The sequence below is a fragment of the Triturus cristatus genome, chromosome 12 (assembly GCF_964204655.1).
Source record: "Triturus cristatus chromosome 12, aTriCri1.1, whole genome shotgun sequence".
NCBI lineage: Eukaryota > Metazoa > Chordata > Amphibia > Caudata > Salamandridae > Triturus > Triturus cristatus.
Genome location: NC_140595.1, coordinates 222,385,706 through 222,401,824, shown reverse-complemented (window position 1 = coordinate 222,401,824; position 16,119 = coordinate 222,385,706). Strand labels below are relative to the sequence as shown.

The 16,119-nt window shown below is 45.8% G+C and overlaps 1 protein-coding gene across 5 annotated transcripts in view; it reads left to right on the top strand.

Annotated features, from left to right (window-relative positions):
* The window catches only part of MLKL (mixed lineage kinase domain like pseudokinase), a 642,399-nt gene that overhangs the window by 210,928 nt on the left and 415,352 nt on the right, over positions 1-16,119 (top strand). Inside the window, exon 1 of one of the 5 annotated variants that reach the window (XM_085639673.1) lies at positions 6,029-6,170. The exons of the other annotated variants lie outside the window; for them this stretch is intronic. The gene's annotated coding sequence lies outside the window, so the exon portion shown is untranslated. Of the gene's footprint in view, positions 1-6,028; positions 6,171-16,119 lie in introns of those variants that run through there. 5 annotated transcript variants of the gene reach the window in all.

Genomic DNA, 16,119 nt, shown 5'->3' with positions numbered 1-16,119 from the left:
GATGCCCTCTTGGAACCCCGATCTCAAAACGAGTCGAGCTTTCATGTGGCTAATGCCTGCAAACCACACTCTATGCTCCAAATTAAAAAAAAAACATTAATCTTTGATGTAAAACAGGAGAAAGAGATACCCATCTAGGGCTGGAGGACACAACTCGAAACCAGAAGACGCAGATTTTTTCCTGACTTCCCAGTTTGACCAAAATATGTGAACCCAGTCAAATATTTTATTTCACTGGGATTTCGAGGGCACTATGACATATGTGAGTTCAGGGTGATTGCTAAGCAAGCACCACTCTTGTACCCGTTTTAAATAGTCTATAATATTGCTCCATGTAAGCATCTAGGCCACTCACTTGGCGCCCATGACATCTAGGTTGCTTTTTAATTCATTAATGTCATTGTTGTCACTACAGGTGGGACATGAATATTTTTAATTTCATGTTTAAAAACTGTAATTTTCATTAAATGTCCATTGCAGTGCTGTAATATGTTGAACCAAGTTGAAATGCTCCTGCATTTTAAAGAAATACACTTTTTAGAATTTTGAAGAGTCTTTATCAAATCAAATCAAATAATCCTTTATTTGGTTACCAAATAAAAAATAACCATAAAAGTAAATATTAAGAAACAGCTTAAAAGGTTTTACATTTCGTTGAGTAATAGATTATTTGAGTAAAACATTTAAAAATCCGACAATTTAAGCTTTAAAAACAGCTGGTTGTGAAGGCCATCAATTTTGTCATACAGAGATTCAGCCCAGATTAGAGTCTTTATCATATTTTGTCATGATATTTGTTGCACGGTTTATGCGCCAAACATTTTTACGGCTCAGCTCATGCATAGGTTTTAAGAGCCCAGCTAGACGCTTGGCTCTCCCTCTTATTTTGTTAGCTCGCCCTCCTCTGTATTCAGTCACTCACTGCTCCCACCTGCGAGGGGATCTCAAATTCTCTTTAAAGTGCAGGCGGGTTACTGCCAGCACAGAGAAATACAAAGCAGCTTTTAAACAGCTGCTCCGTATTTCTTTTAAATGCTCAACCCTGGGGGCAGAGCGAGTTTGCGGCTGCCTTGATGGCAGCGCGTTCTACATGATAAGGCACACTTTTGCTGTTTTCACCCTGTACACCTGCTTAAAGGTGCGCTGTGGTGCAAACAGGACAAGTGCACCCTATCTATAATAGGGCCTCTATTATGTATAGGTTGCACTTTCCCTGTTTGCACCTGGGGCACCTTAAAACAAGTGTGGCGGGGGCAAACAAGGAGAGTGTGCTGTATTACATAGAATGCGCTGCCCCCAGGGCAGCCGCGAGCTTGCGCTGCCCCGAGGGCAGCATATTCAAGTGAAAAACGGACAGGCTTTGAAACAGCCGCTCTGTGTTTCGCTGTGCAGGTGGCAACACGCCTGTACTTTACAAGGGGATTAGAGAGCCCCTTGCAGGCAGGTGCACTGAGTGAGTGCACCCGCCTGCAAGGGGATGTCTGGGAGGTCCAGAGGGCTGCTATCATGGGGCGCACTGACAGTGCACCACCTTTTAGGTGGCGCACTGTCAGTGCGCTCTCTGACAGCTTCTTTGACTCTGCGCCTGCATCTATAATATAGCGCGGGCGCAGAGGCAAAGGGATTCCCTCATTCACAAATGAGGGAACAGCCTCTTGAGAAAGCTCGCCTGTGCGCCAGTGCTTTCAGTATTACTGAAAGGGCCGCACAAGAGTCTGCAGCCCCTTCTGTAATACCAAAGTGCAATTTGTGTAAAACGGCCCCTGGTTGTTAAAAACTTTATACTCTTTATTTTAAGCGCAATGTGCAAATCCAGTAATTATTATAAGAGCCCTGGTGGAGATCTGTCCCCCAGGAGCTCTGTACCTAGCTGGGAGTTGTTCAGTTTGCAGTGTGCGCTAGGCAAGCTACTGTAAATTAACAGTGCAGGTTGAGAGGAAAGTTGCCGAGCGACCCCCAGGAAGCACGTATTGCCTTCATCTAGTCCTGCCGTGTCAGCAAGCAGCCCTTTGGATTTTTGGGCTTCTACTTTTCTCTTACAGTGGCACCTACTCCAAGTTCCAGCAGTGCATAGTGGTGCCTTATGGTGGTGTTAGTGGCCTTTGCCAACCTTCTGAAAGCTCTCAAAGTGGTAGCTCTAGAGAGCAACCATCAGGTTTATCTTGAAGGTGTGTTGAGCTGCTTGTTTTACCAGATTAATCATTTAGTGCAAGGTACATGAGAAAGAACCACACAGTGTATATATAAAACTGTCTGTTTATTACACAATACTCACTAACACATTGGTATATCTCCTACCTGGAGATTTATACACAATAATACTTCAGTTGCAATAAGGTAAGTAGCAGAAAATACAGTGGTCATCAGGGTGAGACCAAACCATATACTAAAAAAGTGGAATGTGAACTGCGACCGAAGTCGGAACATGGAGCAGGAGACTGAGGAGCTGGGGACACAAGGAACCACCCAAGGTAAGTACCAAGAAATTCCACGGAGGCTGTTTGCCGACTGGAAACACAGCTGCGTGTCCAATAGAAGTCAATGGGGAAGTCGCGGTTGCAGTTTTGAAGGAGGACTTTTCCCGCCGGACCCTGAAGAAACCCCTTGGAAGACAGAAGGTTGGAGAGTCACTCCACCTATGGATACCCCCCCGGAACCAGGATACCTACACCAGGGAAGCCGGGTGCATAGGTGCGAAGTGATGTCGTAAACTGCTGTAGATCACATCGGAGGACTTCAGAAAAGATTCAGCTGGAGAAGACTGTGCAAGAGACCGGTGGAAACCAAAGGTGGATTCTTGAAGTGAAGAACCTGCAAGCAGAGGGGACAGAGTCTATGCCACTCGGAGGGGACCAGGAGGCACGGAAGAGCAATGACCACTGATGTCGGATGGTTCCGAAGAGTTGACGGTGACCATGTCACTGCAGCTGTGAGGACCAGGTGATGCTGAGGAAAACCAGGAGCTGTGCACAAGCTGTTCAACGCTGGAAGTTGAGAACCAGGAGTGGTAGATGTCCGGCAGAGCACCAACAAGCCTTGGCAGCTGCAACAGGTGTGGAAAGCGAAGAAGAAGTGTTGAGACCAGCAAGATCCAAGGGACTCGCCACAAGCAGGAGAGTCAGAGCAGCCCCCAGGTAAGCAGGGGAGCCCACTGAAGCAGAAGAAGACCCTCAGGAGGACCCACAGGCCAAAGGCACAGGAGTTGCAAAAGGACATCAAGCAGCTCACCAAGAAGGAAGTCCTATGGTGCAGAGAATGTGGTGAGGATGCTGTACTTGACGGGAAGAGATGCTGGATGGTGTATCTTCTTGTAGTCCGAAGATCTCTGGGGTGCAGAGACAACAAGCCTTGGCAACAGCAAGTTGACGCAGTGCACAGGGATTTGGTCCCAGCGGTTCCAACAAGGGATGCTGATCTCAAAATTGCAGAGAGGACAGGTCAGGCCTTGAGTGAGTTGCAGTACCACCACCGGTGTTGCTGAGCCTTTCAAGGTCCTTGGGACATCAGAAGCAGCAGACCGGTCAGCTTCGTGCGGCGCCTGCAGATGTAGGGGAGTGACTCCTTCACTCCAAGGGAGAGTACTACGGGTGTCCTCGATGCCCACAGGGCTGTTAAAGATCCTCGAAGAAGCACAGACACAGATGACGAAGAAGACTTGAAGAACAGCAAGACCAGGAGCAGCAGGAGTCTTCTTTTATGCAGTCTTGATTCCAGGCGAAGTCCAAGTGTCCAGACGGTCAACGAATGATGTGGTTTCAGTCTTAAATCTTCTCCCACGACAAATCTGGGGACCCACCCACAGTTAAGCCCTTAAATTCCTTAGGAAGGGGGTTAGGATGGCTCAGGGGGTCCTTCCCAGAGGAGTGTCTGGACAGAGGGGAGGATACTCCCATATCCTTTGTCCAGTTTCGTGCCAGAGCGGGAGCTAAGGGCTCCCTTGAACTGGTTCAAACTGGAGTATGCAAGGAGGGCACCAAATGTGCCTCAAAGCAGTCAGGTGGTGCTGGCAAGTGCCCCCACCCCAGCCCAATACAGTAAGTCCTGTCTGGGAGATGGTCACCTTCCCCTGCTGGAGCTTGGCTCAGCAGCAGGAAGGCAGAATCATGTCTGTGGACGGCATCAGCAGTAGTGTGCTGTCAAACCCTGAATGGGATCATATTTCCAATACGAGAATCAGTGTTAGGTTATGATTCCAACATGTGTGATACCAAACATGACCGAGATCGGTGCAGCCACTCTATAGTTAGACATCTTGTAATGGCTGATGCCCACTATATGTATAAAAAATGGCTGAACTCATGGGTGTCCTGCAGGGACACCCTCACACTTGCAACCAAGCACCCTGCCTTCAGGACTGTAAGGCCTGCCATAGGGGTGACTTATAGGTTTTAAGTGTAGTGATCTCAGATATAAGGAAACTATATCTGTTGTGAGAGCTCATACAGGCTGAAATGGCGAGCCTGTAGTCACAGTTTGAAGGGTCTCTCATGGTTGGCACAATACATGCTGCAACCCATGGGAGACTCCTGGTGTCCCTTTGCCCTGGGTACCTTTGTACCATATACTAGGGACGTTCAAGGGTAGACCAGTAGCCAGTTGTGGAGGTACAAAAGTACTTACCCTGGTCAATTTAGTGAGGAAGCAGAATCCCAGTCATACTAGTCATAATATCATACTGTCATATAGAGAGAGAGAGAGACACACACCAAACACTCTCCCCCCCTCCCCTCTCCCCCTCCCCCCCCCAGTAGGTAGATATAGTTAAGACCATGTTTCCCTAGGAGAAGCATTTTTTGACTTGCCTATATCTTTGACGCCATTAGACTAAAAACGTGTATATTGCTTTTGCTTTTGGAAATAAAAACAAATTTTGAAAATCTTCAACCTTCCCAATAAATTTCGATTTTTTGTTTTTCGTAATTTGTGTATTTGTTCGTAAAAATTGCTCAGGCTACGATACTGTGTTTTCAGTGCCCGTTCAATGGGATTCCACAGAATTCAAAAGGTTAAGACCTGCTGGTTTGGGTAGTTACATTTGAAAAGTAACACAAAAGGAGGAGCTTCACTACACTGTTGAACATAGGTAATGGTGCGGATAGAGGGAGGAACTGAGTTCCAGAGTTTGGTTGTGCTTCTTGTTAGACAGAATGGTTCAAGAAGTAGATTATCCATAATGCAGAAGCAGTACGATCCGCTGATGATATATGGTTTCTGTGCAAAGTAGTGTGGCTTTTAGATGAGTAATTGTGTGCACTAAGCACATCCTTTTGTCGGTGGTTCGGCCCTTAATAGGAAGACACTGTAAGGAAATGAACACAGGTGCAATGCGGACTTTTGTTCTTGAGATAAAGTAGGCCGTACGTAGCACGTAGGCAGTCTTTGAAGGGAGCTAGGTGTATTTGAGCATCTTTGAGAAAATGGCTTTCAGTATTCCAGTTTGGAGAGTACTATAGATTGTACATCTGCTCTAGGATCTTCTTTTGCAGGAAAGGTTTACCGTCCTGAAAAGTCTGAGCTGGGCTCCATCAGCAGGTTTGTGTGTTTTCACCGATGAGACTGCCTATCTTGTTGTCATTCTTCACAAAGATGAAGGCCTCATTATCAACACGTCACCCTAGTTATGTCTTCATGACTACGTGAGTTACATGCTTTTGAACCATAGGTCAGTAGTGTGAATCACACCAGATCAAGCTCGGACTCCCATTAAATGGAGTAATGCTAACTCTTAAAATGTATTGATTTATGTCACACACAATATTGAAATAACCAATATTGACCTGCACATATATTGATTCCTCAATATTTACTACCAGCATATTTCCAGGGTAAGCACACGTGGGGAAGCATAGTTCTAATTTCTGAGCTCCAAATCTACATACAGTGACAATATATTGGTAGTCAACACTGTAGACTGGATATAAGTGCGGGTTAATATTAGCAATTCAATTTTGTGGTAAAACACTTCACTTATAACACTAGAAAACTGCAGTAGCAGCGCTATGTAATTTTTTTAATTTTCTACTAACAGTGTATTCTGCCACCAGAAGGCGGAGCTGATCCTGCCCTGCACTATAATTGTGATCACCAAGGGCGATATTGCTTGGGTTAAGGTTCAGTTCCTGAACCTAAGGTCTCAAGAGCGGGAGGGAGTGGAACTAAACAAAGTGTCGGTAAGGGCCCATTTTTTATTATTAACTTCTCCCCAGATTAAGCCTTATCTCAAGTTGGTTACAAATCATTATCACCAGTGGTTGTTGACTAGATTTCGTTTTAATCTGATACATTTTAATTTAGGGAGTTTTCAGGGTTGGAGTAAACCTGAGGATGCTGCTCTTTGTAAATGCGATGATAGTTCAATTCAAGACACTGCACACTTTATTCTATTTTGCAATTACTATGTAGAAAGTAGAAAGAAGTACATTTTACCACTGTTTTATGGGAAAGGTTTTTATCAGGTTAAACCCGCTCTGATGTTCTTGCAACTACTTGATTGCCCATGGATTATTTTTAATACTGCTAGTTTTTTGATTGCTGCAGTACGGACAAGGAAAAAACTTGATGCCCAGCCTGGTCCATGATCTCAATGTTTTATTCATTATTCCGGATGATCTCTATAGGGATTGTTTATTATACTGTATTTTATAATGTATTTAATTATGTGTATGAACTATTGTGATGTACTTTTATGATTTTAATTAATCGATTAAAGTGGTTTTGACACTATAATTGTAATTATTTTTTTCTACACACAGTACAGTCCTACAATACTAGTGTACGTGGGCTGCATGCATGGGTACAGTTAGGAATCTGAAAATAGCCAAAAACCTAAGCTCCAAGGAGTATCCTTGGATGATTTATCTTCTTTGTGACAAGGCTGATTCAGCCATCCATCACCTTTTTGCTTTTTTTTATTGCAGTAAATGTTCTGAGTGTGATGGGAATGCCCAGACCTGGGTCCCATGCTCAAGCTGTGCCTCACCAGCAAGGCCTAACTAGGGCAAAACCAGTCTGGTGTTGCTTGTTTTTCCATTCAGCAAGGACATGACCTGGCAATTCGCGCTATACTGTTCCTTTTGGTGCAGGGTGAGGACTGATTTGTAAATGTCTGCTTTGTGGCTGAGGTTGCATGGTGAGTAAAAAAGTGACGGACTAGGATGTGACCCTGAGTCATTAATTATAAGTGGCTGAGATGAATTCATTTATTTCACTCATCAAATGTTCTTTTCTTCAGTGAGATGCCCTAAGCGCAACAGGTGCGCCCAAATGTGGGCTTCAAGCTTACTATGCCACTAGACTCCAGCTAAACCTCACTGATGAGGTCAAGCTAGGCTTAAAACAGTCTGAGGTTGCCTGTGGTTCTGTACAAAGGGGACCTTGACCGGTATTTCGGGCTTTACTGTTCCTCTTGATGAAGGATCAAGGCTAATTAGCATTTTGCTGGTTTCTGTCTAGGGTGGCGATTGGCTAAGACTATGGACTTGTTTGCAGCTTGAGTAATTGTCAGTGACAGATGAATTCAAGTATTCCACCCATCAAATGTTCTTTTCCTCACCGCAATGCCCCAAGTACAACAGGTATGCCCCGAGGTGGGTCACATGCTCACTATGCTACAGGGATCTAGCTGTACCTCCTTACTTGTCTGGTACCATTCTGGGGTTGCTTGTGGTGCTGTTCAGCAAGAATTGGGTCTTGCAGTTCAGGCTAGACTGTTCCTACTGAAAAGTGATGAAGGCCACTTTGCATATGTCTGGTTCCTATCTGTGGTTACATGGTGAGCAGGAAAGTGATGGGCTGGGATGTTGACCCTAGTAAATAAATTGCCAGTTGGTGGGGTGAATTCAAACATTCCACCCATCACATTTTCTGTAATCAAAAATTGTATTCGAAGCACTGATTGTTTTGGCATAAAAAGGTTATTACATAAGTATATAAATAGAAAGAAAATATCAAGTTTGGAAATGCAAATGCAATCATGACAATGTGCAATGCATTCTGCATGAAGGAAATACAGATGTTAGAAATATGTTGTACAGTCCAAGCACAGTCGTAACAATCTGTTGTTTAATCCAAGCAGAGCCAACACGTGTTTCATCTTTATCAAAGACTTCCTCAGGGCTACTAAAGTGTACTAAAAAAACAATATCTTTATACATATTCCCATTGTAATGGTCAAATAGAAACGTATACATTAATTTATTTTGTTTGAATCTGTTTCATTAGAAGTTTCATTAAGAAAAGTAGACATTCACATTTGTCATTCCATGTTATTACATTTTCCCTGTTTAAGCATATGACACAATATACGTAATCATATATTACCTGTAACAGCTGCATGTAAATTGCATTTACCAGTACCTCCTGAGGTTCTACATAACTCTATCTTTCATATCTGTTGCCCCATGCGGAGCTCTGATCTACGTAACGTCAATGACCCGTTGATGTGCCTGTCCAGGCATCTGCGTGATGGTCTACTAACTTGATAGACTGGTAATAATGTGTGGGACAAAGAAAACAAACAGGTGACCAAGTAACATGAATGGCGCAACACCTGATCACCCACCCAATATATCTATTTACTACCTATGTCCTGGAATGCGTAGGCACATGTGCAAGTGTCTCTCAGGCGTGTCCGCTTGTAGCAGCCTCCATGTCGGCGATGGTACTATGTTGCCCTGGAAGTCTCTTAGGATTGTGTCCCAGTTTGCTGCAATTGGGATCTTGTGGAGGCCCAATGTGTCTTCCCGGTGCAGTGCTACACTTTCCGTCCTTGCCCACAGCTGTAATGAGCACTGCCAGACTAGTACCTGAGGGGGTTCGACAGATTTCAGCCTTTTTGTGATCATCTTCTTCGTCACTACCATTCCTAGGTCGATAAAATGGAAAGTCACCCTATGACGCTTACTCCTACGATACAGATGTAAAATACAGGTCTCCCATTCAAAGGGAAGCGTTCGTTCCATGCATTGGGCAAGGTCCTCCACTATAGCACTCTAGTATCCCTGTAGGCACATTCAGCCCCACAGCATGTGTAGCAAGTCCACGTCCACAAGATAGTAGCATGGGCAAACGGCATAAGTGCAAGTGAAATATTTGTTGATCTTGGTCGGTGTAAAGTACGCCCTTTGCATAATGTAGTAGTCTATTAGCCTGAAACGCATATTCCTAGTAACGTACGTTTGGCTCTCTAGCACAGCCTCCCACTCCTTGTCTGTAAATGGTCCGTGCAGGTCTTCTTCTTACCGCTGTCTCAGTGGTGATAACGTTATCAAGGTGTGGTGTCTAAGTGAGGCTGCAAACCACTTTGTAAGATACTTTCCCTGCCCCATAACGTTCAAGTATTGGATTGTTAGGTGTGTCACCCCATTTGCTAGTTGAAGCCGCCAATATCGAGCGATGTAACAGAAATTGCCCTGGGTGCAACCGTTCTTTAGCAATCAGTGCGGCATACGGTATTAGGGTGCTTTTCCTGTATAAGTCTCCCATGTCATGGATCCCCACCGGCCCTCATTGGCGTAATTCCATCGCTGTGGTGACTGCGCATCTTCTGGGTGTGCCTAGTAACGGCAGAGCAGGCGCATATGTCTTCGCTCTTCGGGTAATATATAAGGACCTACAATAGCAGCGATACGCTGTGTCAAGCAGTAGGGGATCCGGAGATTTCCCCTTTTCACAGGGATGGAATACCTTGGTGAGGGCATTAAGGGACCAAGTCGAGGTGATAGTGGCCTTGTCAGATAAGTTGCGGTTGGCCAGCCACCGGGCCTCCCTTTGCAGTTGCACAGCGAGATAATATTGTTCCATGTTAGGTAACGCCAGGCCACCCCGGTTGGTAGGTAGGTATAGCTTTTTAATGGCTACTCGGCAGCGAGAATTCTCCCATAGGAAGTCCCTGATTGTGCTCTCCAGAGCATGAAAGAAGGGTGGGGATGTGTAAGGGCAGATTGGTGAATGAATACAGAAGTCTCTGCAGCACCACCATTTTAATGAGCGCCACCCGGCCCATGACCGTCAGCGGGAGCATGCTCCAAAAAGACATCTGGGACCTAATAGATGTTACCGCCCTGTCTAGGTTGCCGCATGTTGACGATAAATCTGCACCCCTAGATAGCGGAAGGCATCTACTCTCCAATCAATGCAAAGTCCATTGGTCTCATATAGGGGTTCCGGGCACGTACGATAAAAGGGGTAGAGGCAGGATTTCGCTGCATTCACTTTCAGCCCGACAGGGCAGCGAAATCTACTAGAGTGTGCCGGCGAATGGGGATCTTCCCTGACGTTCCTGATGAGCAGGTCATCTGTGTACAATGAGATTGTGTGCAGCCCATCACCCAACGGAATGCCCCATTCCGTTCCCTCTGTCTGATAGCCTACGCCTGCAGTTCCATTGCCAACTAGAATAATAATGGGCATCCCTGCGAGGTTCCTCGCCTCACTTTTATCGTATCGGCAATGTAAGGTCCTATCCGGAATCCCTCTGTCGGTTCCCTGTATAGTAGTTTAACCATGCGGGTGCAGGTCCCTCCGAACCCATATCGTGGTAGTGTGGCAAATAAATATTCCCAGTCCAGAGAGTTGAAGGCCTTCTCAAGATCCAGTATCAAGCATCTGGAGTAAGGCCATTGATCTGGCGAGTACCTTGCTACTCTTAAAAAGCACCTCAAATTAGTGCTGTGTTGTGTGCAGGCACAAATCCGTTTTGATCGGCATGGACCAGGACTGGTATCAGGGGTGCCAGTCGGTCAGTTAGGATTTTCGCTAGAATTTTGTAGTCGACATTAAGTAGCACCAGAGGTCGATACAACACTAATTCAGTGGGGTCTATATCTGGTTTCGGCAACAAGACCTGGCACGCTTCGCGGAGGGACGGGGGTGGGTTGATCCTTCCAGGGCCAGAGTGTATAAAATGTGCAGCCGTGGAGCCGAAGTTGCGGCATAGGCCTTGTAGTATTCAGCAGGTAGCCCATCGGATCTGGGGTGTTTTCCTGTCACTAGTGCTGGGACGGCTGCACGGACCTCCTCAAGGGTAATCAGTGCATTGTGCTCCTCTCACTTTTGAGAGGTGATCATGGACAGTCTTATTGCATTCAGGAAGGCATCTAGTCGCGTTTGATCATGCCGGTCTGTGCGCTCTTACAGCGTTGCACAATGTCGCATCATCTCTGCATGGATTACATGCTGGGTATATACCATGTGTCCTGCATTTGTACGCAGAGCGTGTATGGGGCTCTGAGGCTGCTCCTGACGTAGCAACCATGACAATAACCGACCCGTTCTGTCCTAATTTGCATGTGTGTGCACAGTGTGCTGCATATTTCAGCCACCTAAGTCGCTCTAGTAATTCGATGTACTAGCTGCGTGCTGTATATAGTCATTGCGTGCAACCCGAATTTGCCACTACCTCTGTCTCATGATATAAGATCTTGCGTTCGACCACGCTAACTGCGTCATTTAAGTGTTTGCAAATAATCCATGTGAGTCCAAGACTATGCACCCTGATAACTTTAATGGCATCCCACTCTGTTAAGGTTCTTTCAGTGGAACCTTCATTAGCTTCAAAATACTCCACTGCTGCAACCCCCAGTGATGAACGAAAAGCTGAGTCCTCCAGTGCTGCCAGGTGGAGGCGCCAAGTGGGAATAGGCAGCTGGCGGGTTGGCATCCTATTTGAGCTGCGTGTACTGTGGGGTCTGAGTGTGTGCGCCCTAGGTATTTGATCCACCTAATCAAGGAAGAAGCGATGCCGACCCCACCGTATGGTCTTATCTGACATGTAGTCTATGTACTTGGGAGTAAAATGAGTATATGCGTGTTTCAGGGTTGCGGGCATGCCATATGTCTGTCAGTGACCGGTGGGCTAACCAGGCAGTCAATGCCTGTGCGTTCGACAATGCTGTAGTGTGTGACAGAGGTGGGAGTGATCTGTTCGGAGTACGTCAAGTACAGAGTTGAAGTCGCCTCCTGTTAACCAAGGGATCCCGCTCCATTGGGATAGAACATTGGTCAGCATGCGCCGAAACGAGGCTTGATAAGTGTTAGGAGCATACACTGAGCCCACCAGGATGTTATGACCTTTTAATCTACCCCTTGTGAACACGTATCAACCCCCCTCCTCTACCTGCACCTCCTCTACCACGTATGGGGTCCCTGCTTTCACCCATATCAGCACTCCCTGTGCCAGGGTAGACTAGTTAGTGCTAAACACTTGCCCTCGCCAGCACCTGCAAAGGCGTCCAGCCTCCACTTGCATTAAGTGAGTTTCTTGTAGGAGCCCTATATTGGTGGATCTGCTTTGCAGATAGGAGTATATGGAATAGCGGCATGCCGGTGTATGAATGCCTCTCACATTCCATGTTATTTTTACATGTGTCATGGTGAAAGTTTTTCCCTGTGTATGGTGTTCCCGCAGTACGTGCTTCCAGAGCGTGTTTTAATGCATTGGTGCGGGCTTGTGAGAAGGGATGGGGTGCTGACCCATCGCTCCAAAGATTTACAAACGAAACATTTGTTTAAGTTCCAGGTATTGGCATTGTAAATGGCAATGTTATCTACCTATGTGTTATGGGATGTATGTGTGGTGTGATGTGGTGTGTAGTGCAATTATGAAGGTTAGATTGGATTAGTTAAGAGTGTAATTGTGTTGTGTGTAATTGTGTGTGTGGATTTGTGTAGTGGAATTATGTGGTATGGTGTGCTGTGGAATTCTGTGGATAGTAATTGTGGTATTGAGAGTTCTGGAATTATGTGGATTGGGATTGTGTGTTATGGAGTGTAATTATGTGGAATGTTATTTTGTGTTGTGGAGTGGTATGTAGTGCATTTAATTATTTGGTGTGATGTTGAATTTTGTGGCACGATGTCGAATTGTGTGGTGTGGATTGGATATATGTGGTGTGTAATTGTGGTGTTGAGTTGTATATTGTGGTTTGGTGCAGTTGAATTGTGTGACGTGGAGCTGTGTGGATAGCTTTGCGTTTTTGGTGACGAAAAAGAACAAATAGGTAGGAGCTAAACTCCAGATCCAGATTGGATGTTAAAAAAAAAGGAGCGTTTGAGCTATTGGCGTAATAAATGTCTTTCTTATGTGTTATGGATTGGATTGGTTACTGTTGGCTCGTTTTCAGGGAAGAAACACTGATTGCCAGTGCATGTTCATAGAAGACCATACACACTGGATGTGTGTAGCGCCTAAGCATTTCCATATTATTTTAATCTGTTTTGAGGGCATGCTCCTTCTACTATCATGTTTTTGTGATTAGTTTGATATTTATACTAATTTTCTCTTGATATGACTTGGCAAATTATCCACCAATAAAATGCCTGATGACAGGCAAAGAAGTAATACATGCTCTGAAGGACATGAGCAGCTCCTGACCATAATTTAATAAAAAGGCTACTGCTGTGCTAGATAATAGCAAAAATGATTGCTGTGACATAGAGTTATGAATGTGTGGTGCCTCAGTTCCTTTCTAAGATGTGAAAAAAAGTCCCCCGTGCATATTAAAGTAGGCTCTCCCTGCGAGGGGGAATGATGCACCATACAGCTAATACCATGAGCTGAGAATTGGTATCAACAGATCTGACGGAGAGATAAAGTTGTCTGTAGCCAAACCTAAAAAGAAACTCCTTTGTTAGCTACATCAAGAGTGAACATTCAATGGCCCATGCCTAATGCATAAAGCCTTGCATAGTCGTGCAAGCACATGTCAAACCAAAGTGTATTTAGTCAGCCTGCAGAGCAGACGCCTAAGACCAGTCTTCCATGGCATGCTAATTTACTATGTGTTAGTATACTCAGTCGTAATGCGGTATATGCATTACTAGAGCTTCCCACACCCCTGCAGGGCTGAAACACTCACGCCCTCTTAAGAGAAAGGACATATGTCTCTTTAGACAACGACTTTGCAAGGCGTTGCACAGCATAACCAGTCCACCGGCGCTGGGTGCCAACAAATGAGGCTTCAGGCTGCTAAAAACATCAGAAGCACAGGCAAATGAATAGACATGGTGCGTGGCATAGCCGAAAACTTCTCCCTGATCATTTTTAGGTCTCGCCTACGCAACGCGCATGCGCTGCAAAGGGGGGACCTCTTCTATCGGTTCGGTTTTGAGGCCAAAAATGTGCACGCGTTGCATTGCTTTCAATGCCACGCGTGCACATTTGGTGATTCCCTTTCAGGGGCGAGCTTTGGCAACATCTGTTTGGAATTAACTTGCAAACAGATGTTGCATTTGGGCGCTCTCACAAGGGAAACGCGCCACTGAAACCCCTTTCGGTGGTGCCCTCAGCGTCGGTTTAACTTTCGCGGCCGCTGTTGTTGTCTTTTATGGTCCTGGTCCCGATTCCCCTTGGAGCAGCAGCATATTGCAGATGTGTTTCTCGTTCACCTTGTCATTTTGTTTTGAAGACCCTTGAGGGTTCCTCAAACCCCTGCGCAGTATTCTGTCCGGGAATACATTGCACGAGGGGCAGATACCCCCCACCCCCTTGCACGACGCGCCGCACGCACACTGTGCCACCACAGATTGCTGACAGGCTTCACGTCTGAGCCTCAGAAAGCCTGCAGAGTGAAGAGAGACGCAATGAGGCCTGCGCGCTTTTTTAGGTCTCGCTTGAGCCAGCGCTTTAGCGCTGCTCTCGCGAGAGCTTTTGTAAAAGGGGGATCTGGAAGTGCAAACCAGTGCTTTCAGGCCGCCAAGTACAGTGCATGTGCGCCGGGCGCGCGCGCCATTTGGCAGCCTGCGTGATCATTTCGCGGCCGCTTTGATGTTCTCAGTGAGCCGCGCTGCCACTGAGAACATCAAAGCGGCCGCAAAATGATTACTTTCACTTTGCGTGCGTTCTTTCGTTGTTCTGCCGTGGCTGCCTGGTGAGCACTTGTCATTAGCGCGTTCACGTTCACGCAGCTCGCATGTTGATGACTTGTTTCCCTTTGTTGTGAGGGTTTGCTGTTGTCGCATCTTTGGTGTTTCGTTAGTTTCAGCAGAGTTATAGTGTGATTGGGTGTAGAATTGTCTGCACTTCTGCACCGTAGCACATTTTCCACTTTCAGACTTTTTATTCACTGGTAATATGTTTTCAAATTGTGCAGCTATTTTTACTGCCCCCTCCCCATTTTACATCATTGCCAAGTCTCGTTTACCCTGCCGTGCGTGTTTTTCAAGTATATACATTTTTCTCACTGAGGAAAACGGAAATGCTTAAGCACCTCATACAGAACAGATCAGAGCTGTAGCAAGTAGGGTTGCTTTTATTCACATGCTGTTTGTTCATAGACCTCGTCAATTTCATTTAAAACTTCTCGGTAACGGTGTCTATCTCCCGCAACAGAGAGACGCTGCGCTGAATCTCAAGAGGCAGCGACTCGATGCAGTCCAGGTATTCACGTACGAAGCAAGTATGGTGCGATCTTCCTCTACGCCAACTGGGCTGCTGCCACCGCCACCCCCGGGGGAGCCTTGCTGCGGTCCCAGCATCCTAACACAGGGCAGTCTCAAACTAAAACCATGGCGGTGGACCGGGAATGGTCGTCCTGCTAGGGTGACTCTGCAGCCTTCCTCTGTTTCTAAAGTTGCTAGTACTTTACTCACAGAAATATAACCACAATTTTGTGTTCCACTGCCAAAAGCCGGATTGTGGTTCTTATCTCCTCTCTGCCCTCCCTCCATATTTTGAGCATACTGCAGCAGAGCTAAAAAAAAAAAAAAGCTGAAAGGGAACCACCGCCAGCACTCGTGGCCGATGCTGGTGTCTACTTACCTCCTCACAAAATATTAAAAGTGCCTGTATGCAGCTCTTTCGTAGTGAGTGGCTTACACATGCCTTAAACAAATAACCAAAGCCAACATCTGGAACGAGCAGTTCCGTCTCTATTTCCTTCAACATATTTAAAACATTTGACCTCTTAATTTACAGCTTTACTTCCAGTCTCCAACAGTGTTTTTCACAGCTAAGGATTTGAAAATATCTGATTCAACACAAAGAAATTAATCATTCTTTGCGATGTTCCACGGTGTTTCCTGTGAATCTTTGGCAACAACAAACCCGTTCACAAAAATGTATTTTAACAAGCATTTGCAATGCAATAGGTCTCGCATTTATACGAGTTTGAGCTATTGGCA